At 38.1% G+C, this 6,869-nt stretch overlaps 1 non-coding gene across 1 annotated transcript; it reads right to left on the bottom strand.

Annotated features, from left to right (window-relative positions):
* Nucleotides 1–6,561: 6,561 nt before the first annotated feature.
* On the bottom strand, nucleotides 6,562–6,669 carry LOC130938432 (small nucleolar RNA R71). Its single transcript, XR_009069598.1, has one exon. It is a non-coding gene; the product is annotated as a small nucleolar RNA R71 (small nucleolar RNA).
* Between the last annotated feature and the right edge of the window lie 200 nt (nucleotides 6,670–6,869).

Raw genomic sequence — 6,869 nt, 5'->3', positions numbered from 1 at the left:
TCCATAAAGATCTGCGGTAGGAGAAGAGTAACAGCCAAGCACTCTCCTTTGTTGCTCATTCCCATTCGGGTTTGCCGCATTGGGATTATCAGCATTGTTAGCATTCATAGTGGATTCTGCAGCCTTGTACAATTTTGCCTGTTGTAAACGTTGCCTGAAAGTCTTTTCAGGTTCAGGATCAAAGTATAAGAGATGTTCTTTGTCTCTGTTCCTGCGCATAAACAAACAGAAAATAAGAAAGATTGGGAATCTCTACGTCAGAGTGCAGAGAATTCCCAGTGAAGTAACTCTGTGTAAAGAGATAAAAATATTGAATAAAATAAATAGAAGAAAAATAATAAATAGTCAACACCAAACTTAATTTCAGCAATTAAGAACAATATTGGTGTTGTTTATTTAAATTTTTTTTAATAAAAGGAAAAAAACAAAAAGAAAAAAAAGAAGGAAAACGTGACAGGGGATGGGGGAACAAAAGAAAAAAAAGGAAGTGTAAAAAGAAAAAAAATATTAACGTAAAAAAAAGTTTTTTTTTTCGAAAAATAATAAAACAATATTTAAATAAAAATTAAAACTAAAACGCCTAATCTAAGCAATCAAACAACTAATAGTTGTTAATCACTATCAATCCCTGGCAACGGCGCCAAAAACTTGATGTGGGATTTATAACCCACACTTACTAACCGGCAAGTGCACCGGGTCGTACCAAGTAATACCTTACGCGAGTAAGGGTCGATCCCACGAGGATTGATGGATTAAGCAACAGTTATTGAGTGATAAGCTTAGTTAGGCAAGCAGAAATTGGTTTTGAGATGTTCAAAAGGTTTATGTTTAAACTCAGAATATCAAAAGGATAGACAAATAAATGAGTTGGGAATAAAATGTTGAGAAAGCAGTTAAGGTTTCAGAGTTATCTATTTTCCAGATTAACTTTTATTACTAACTAATTTAATCATGCAAGATATAATTTCATGGCAAACTATATGTGACTAGGCCCTAATTCCTTAGACCTTCCTAGTCTCCTCTAAAATTCATTAACTGCCAATTCCTTGGTCAATTAATTCCAATTAGAGGATGATGATCAGTTTCTAGTTTATATGCCAAAAGAATCCTAATTATCCATAAATAAAGGGATTATATGTCACGTATCCCATTAAATACAAACAATTAAAAATTTAGTATAATATGTTTTCAGGCTGTTGTTCAAGTAAAGAGCTTTTCCAAGTTTTACAAGAACTCAATTAGAACATGGGTCATACTTTCGTTCCACCCAGTATTCATAAAATTAAGAGCGAAAACAATTATTGAAATATAAATCAAAACATGAATAAATTAGAAAGATCAAATGAATTAATCCGTTACAAATAGACAGAGCTCCTAACCTTAACAATGAAGGATTAGTTGCTCATGGTTCAGAGAAGAAAAATAAGGGTTCTCGTAACAATCTGGTATCCCTGTCTAAATATACAGAGTTTCTATTTACTACTAATCCTAATAGGTTTAAAATAAAAAATTTAAAAATAATATCTTTTCCTAAAAGATAAGATTTGAATTTAAATTCGAATTAATTAACAGATCTTCAGTTGATGGGTGGGGACCACTTGATTTGTCCATTCTGCAGCTTCTAATATGTGTTTTCTAGGCTAGAAACTGGGTCAAAAACAGCCCAGAAATCGTAACCAGCATTTTCTGTATTATTGCGGATCGCGCATGTGACGCGTCCGCGTCGTCCACGCGCTCGCGTCATTTGTGCAGATTCTAGTCCACGCGTTCACGTGGTGCACAAAATTGTGATCTCTACTTTTCACAACTCAAACAATCCCCGGTAATGGCTCCAAAAAATTGGTGCTCAATACCATGGTCTAAACATAATTTCACAACTTCGCACAACTAACCAGCAAGTGCACTGGGTCGTCCAAGTAATAAACCTTATACGAGTAAGGGTCGATCCCACGGAGATTGTTGGTATGAAGCAAGCTATGGTCATCTTGTAAATCTCAGTCAGGCAGATTCAAATGGTTATGGATGATTTATGAATAAAGCATAGAATAAAGATAAAGATACTTATGTAATTCATTGGTGAGAATTTCAGATAAGCGTATGGAGATGCTTTGTCCCTTCCGTATCTCTGCTTTCCTACTGTCTTCATCCAATCCTTCTTACTCCTTTCCATGGCAAGCTGTATGTTGGGCATCACCATTGTCAGTGGCTACAGTCCCGTACTCTCAGTGAAAATGTTCAACGCGCTCTGTCACAGCACGGCTAATCATCTGTCGGTTCTCAATCAAGTTGGAATAGAATCCAGTGATTCTTTTGCGTCTGTCACTAACGCCCAGCCTTCAGGAGTTTGAAGCTCGTCACAGTCATTCAATCATTGAATCCTACTCAGAATACCACAGACAAGGTTTAGACCTTCCGGATTCTCTTGAATGCCGCCATCAATTCTAGCTTATACCACGAAGATTCCGATTAAGGGATCCAAGAGATATCCACTCAATCTAAGGTAGAACGGAGGTGGTTTGAATCCATTGAAATAGCATGGTTTTGTGATTGTCTCCTTATTTGTGCTTAGATGTGAAAACATGCTTTTCAACCCTTAATTTGATGGTTTTAATCTCCCTTTGATTCCACTAGATGCCTTGATATGTTTGTTAGTGATTTCAGATTGAAAAGGGCTAGGAATGGATCAAAGGAGTGAAGAGGGAAAGCATGCAAAGTGGAGAAATCATGAAAAGTCAAAGAAGTTGAACTCGCCCATGGACGCGCGCGCGCACCTGGCGCTTGCGCGCACCTGCGAACTACTCCATGGACGCTGATGAGCGGATAATTTGTACGCTTTTTGGCATTGTTTTTAGTATGTTTTTGGTAGTTTTAGTTGAGTTTTTATTATATTTTTATTAGTTTTTAGTTAAAATTCACTTTTCTGGACTTTACTATGAGTTTGTGTGTTTTTCTGTGATTTCAGGTATTTTCTGGCTGAAATTGAAGGTTCTGAGCAAAAATCTGATCCAGAGACTGAAAAGGACTGCAGATGCTGTTGGATTCTGACCTCCCTGCACTCGAAGTGGATTTTCTGGAGCTACAGAAGCCCAATTGGCGCGCTCTCAACGGCGTTGGAAAGTAGACATCCTGGGCTTTCCAGCAATATATGATAGTCCATACTTTGCCCAAGATTTGATGGCCCAAACCGGCGTTCAAAGTCACCTCAAGAAATTCCAGCGTTAAACGCCGGAACTGGCACCTAAATGGGAGTTAAACGCCCAAACTGGCATAAAAGCTGGCGTTTAACTCCAAGAAGAGTCTCTACACGAAATTGCTTCATTGCTCAGCCCAAGCACACACCAAGTGGGCCCGAAAGTGGATTTTTATGTCATTTACTCACTTCTGTACACCCTAGGCTACTAGTTATCTATAAGTAGGACCTTTTACTATTGTAAAAGGAGAGACTTTGGTAGCTATCTTCGTTTTATGCTATCTTAGATCATTGGGAGGCTGGCCATTCGGCCATGCCTAGACCTTATGCTTATGTATTTTCAACGGTGGAGTTTCTACACACCATAGATTAAGGTGTGGAGCTCTGCTGTACCTCGAGTATTAATGCAATTACTATTGTTCTTCTATTCAATTCCGCTTGTTCTTTGTCCAAGATATCACTTGTTCTTCAAAATGATGAAGGTGATGATTGACGCCCATCACCATTCTCACTCATGAACAAAGTGACTGACAACCACTCTTGTTCTACAAGCATCTGAGGCTTAGTGAATATCTCCTGGATTCCTGATTGCACGATGCATGGTTGATCGCCTGACAACCGAGTGCTCGCCTGACAAACGAGCCAGCCATTCCGTGAGATCAGAGTCTTCGTGGTATAGGCGAGAACTGATGGCAGCATTCAAGAGAATCCGGAAAGTCTAACCTTGTCTGTGGTATTCCGAGTAGGATTCAATGACTGAATGACTGTGACGTGCTTCAAACTCCTGAGGGCGGGGCGTTAGTGACAGACGCCAAAAGAATCATTGGATTCTATTCCGGTCTGATTGAGAACCGACAGATGAATTCCGCTATGCTGTGACCAGAGCATATGCAATCGTTTTCAATGAGAGGATGAGAGGTAGCCATTGACAACGGTGAAACCCTACATGAGCTTGCCATGGAAAGAAGTAAGAAGGATTGGATGAAGGCAGTAGGAAAGCAGAGAGACGGAAGGGAAGGCATCTTCATGCGCTTATCTGAAGTTCCTACCAATGAATTACATAAGTATCACTATCTTTATCTTTTATGTCATTTTCGTTTATCACCATCATACATTTGAGTTTGCCTGACTAAGATTTACAAGATGACCATAGCTTGCTTCAATAGCAACAATCTCCGTGGGATCGACCCTTACTCACGTAAGGTATTACTTGGACGACCCAGTGCACTTGCTGGTTAGTTGTGTGAAGTTGTAGTGTTCACAATTTCGCGCACCAAGTTTTTGGCGCCGTTGCCGGGGATTGTTCAAGTCTTGAGCAAGCTTTTGGTAACAATGCCTGAGATTGTTCAGTTTGGACAACTGACGGATCATCTTGTTGCTTAGATTAGGTATTTATTTTTTTTCGAAATTCTTGAAGATGAATTCTAGAGTTTCATGATGATTTGTTGAAATCTGGCTGGCTGAGAAGCCATGTCTAATCTGATTGGACCGAGGTTTCAACTTATCACCACAAGAGCTTGTTGATTTTCATCAATTTTGCTTTTGGAGCAGTGATCTGCTAAGGCTTGGCTGACCTTTGGTCATGTCTAGTGTTTTGGACCGAAGCTTTCTTTGAAAGCTTGGCTGGCTGTGAAGCCATGTCTAATTCCTGGACCGGAGTCTTAGACTAGCATTGCACTGATTCCTGGAATTCTCATTAAGAATTTTGATACCTTTTTCCACCTAATTTTCGAAAAACACAAAAAAAAAAATTACAAAATCATAAAAACCAAAAAAATATTTGATGTTTCTTGCTTAAGTTTAGTGTCTCATCTTAAGTTTAGTGTCTTGCATGCATTGCTATTTGATTCTTGTTGCATTTTGATTATTAAAAATCCAAAAATATTTTTAATTTGTGTCTTTTCAAGTCAATGATACAAAGAATTGAAGATTCAGAACATACTGCAGAGGAATTATACAGAAAAAGCTGAGCATTCAAAAATGCCCAGTGAAGAAGACAGACTGGCGTTTAAACGCCAGCCAGGGTACCTGGTTGGGCGTTTAACGCCCAAAGAGGTAGCATTTTGGGCGTTAAACGCCAGAATGTATACCATTCTGGGCGTTTAACGCCAGGATGGTGCTAGGGGGAAGATTTTGTTTTCAAAATCAATTTTTTTTCAAGTTTTCAAAGTTTTTCAAAATCAAATCTTTTTCAAATCATATCTTTTCAATCAAATGTTTTCAAAATCAATTTCTTTCCTTTTTCAAAGATACTTACTAACAATTAATGATTTGATTGAACATTTTTTGCCTTTTCTGTTGAGAAAGGTTTTATGTTTGAATCATATCTTTTCTTGTTAGGTAAGTCACTAATTTTCAAAATCATATCTTTTCAAATTGTTTTCAAATCATATCTTTTAAAATTGTTTTCAAATCATATCTTCTCAATCACATCTTTTTAAGACCATAACTTTTCAATCATAATTTTTTTATCACATCTTTTTCAAAATAGTTTTCAATCAAATCTTTCTAAAACTTCTAATTTCAAAATCTTTTTCAAAAATCACTTGATTTCTTTTTCACTTTGAATTTTCGAAAATTATCAATCAAATTTTCAAAATGTTTTCAAAATCTTTTAATTGAATTTTCGAAAATTCTCTTCCCTCCTCCCACATCCTTCTATTTATGGAGTACCACTCCTTCTTAATGCACAATTCGAACCTTATCTAATTAAAGTTCGAATTCTTCTTCTCCTTCTTTCTTCTATTTTTCTTTTCCTCTGACACTTCAAGGAATCTCTATACTGTGACATAGAGGATTCCACATTTTCTTGTTCTCTTCTCTTTCTTATGAGCAGGAGCAGAGACAAAGGCATTCTTGTTAAAGCTGACCCTGAACATGAAAGGACCCTGAAGCGAAAACTAAGAGAAGCCAAGGCACAACTCTCTTTAGAGGACCTGACCGAATTCTTCAAGGAAGAAGAACACATGGCAGCCGAAAACAACAATAATGCCAACAATGCAAGGAAGGTGCTGGGTGACTTTACTGCACCTACTCCTGATTTTTATGGGAGAAGCATCTCTATCCCTGCCATTGGAGCAAACAACTTTGAGCTAAAGCCTCAATTAGTTTCTCTAATGCAACAGAATTGCAAGTTCCATGGACTTCCAATGGAAGATCCTCATCAGTTTTTAGCTGAGTTCTTGCAAATCTGTGACACAGTCAAGACTAATGGGGTTGACCCTGAGGTCTATAGACTGATGCTATTCCCTTTTGCTGTAAGAGACAGAGCTAGAATATGGTTGGATTCTCAACCTAAAGAAAGCCTGGACTCTTGGGAAAAGCTAGTCAATGCCTTCTTGGCAAAGTTCTTTCCACCTCAAAGATGGAGTAAGCTTAGAGTGGAAGTCCAAACCTTCAGACAGAAGGATGGAGAATCCCTCTATGAAGCTTGGGAAAGATACAAACAATTAATCAGAAGATGTCCCTCAGACATGCTTTCTGAATGGAGCATCATAGGTATTTTCTATGATGGTCTCTCTGAACTATCCAAGATGTCTTTGGATAGCTCTGCTGGAGGATCTCTTCATCTGAAGAAGACGCCTACAGAGGCTCAAGAGCTGATTGAAATGGTTGCAAATAACCAATTCATGTACACTTCTGAAAGGAATCCTGTGAACAATGGGACCAGTCAGAAGAA

Source organism: Arachis stenosperma, chromosome 6 (assembly GCF_014773155.1).
Source record: "Arachis stenosperma cultivar V10309 chromosome 6, arast.V10309.gnm1.PFL2, whole genome shotgun sequence".
In the NCBI taxonomy this organism is placed as follows: Eukaryota; Viridiplantae; Streptophyta; class Magnoliopsida; order Fabales; family Fabaceae; genus Arachis; species Arachis stenosperma.
This window is presented reverse-complemented; position numbering and strand designations above follow the sequence as displayed.